This window comes from Egretta garzetta, unplaced genomic scaffold (genome assembly GCF_000687185.1).
Source record: "Egretta garzetta isolate BGI_Z169 unplaced genomic scaffold, ASM68718v1 scaffold650, whole genome shotgun sequence".
Lineage (NCBI taxonomy): Eukaryota > Metazoa > Chordata > Aves > Pelecaniformes > Ardeidae > Egretta > Egretta garzetta.
Genome location: NW_009258374.1, coordinates 919,398 through 919,731, shown reverse-complemented (window position 1 = coordinate 919,731; position 334 = coordinate 919,398).

Genomic DNA, 334 nt, shown 5'->3' with positions numbered 1-334 from the left:
CACCCTCGGCCGCGGCAGGAGAGGAGCTGGGAGCCACTGGCACACGGTTTCTGTGCCTCGCAGCCGCCTCGGCGGGATCTGGGGACTCCTCCGGATGCCAAACAGGCATCAACGAGCATCTCCGGCGCTGCTGTCCAGCATGGCAGCACTGTGCTTTTATGAAAAAAAAAAAAAAAGAGGAAAATCAACCTGGGGTCACGCATCACCCCCATGTTTCAGGGCCAGCACCACCCTTGCAAAGGGATGAACCCTGGGGGGCTCCCTGCCAGCCACACCAGGCCCCGAAAGCGAGGGGAGGATGAGGGGGTGGAGGTGGGAGCGGGGTCCGGGTAGC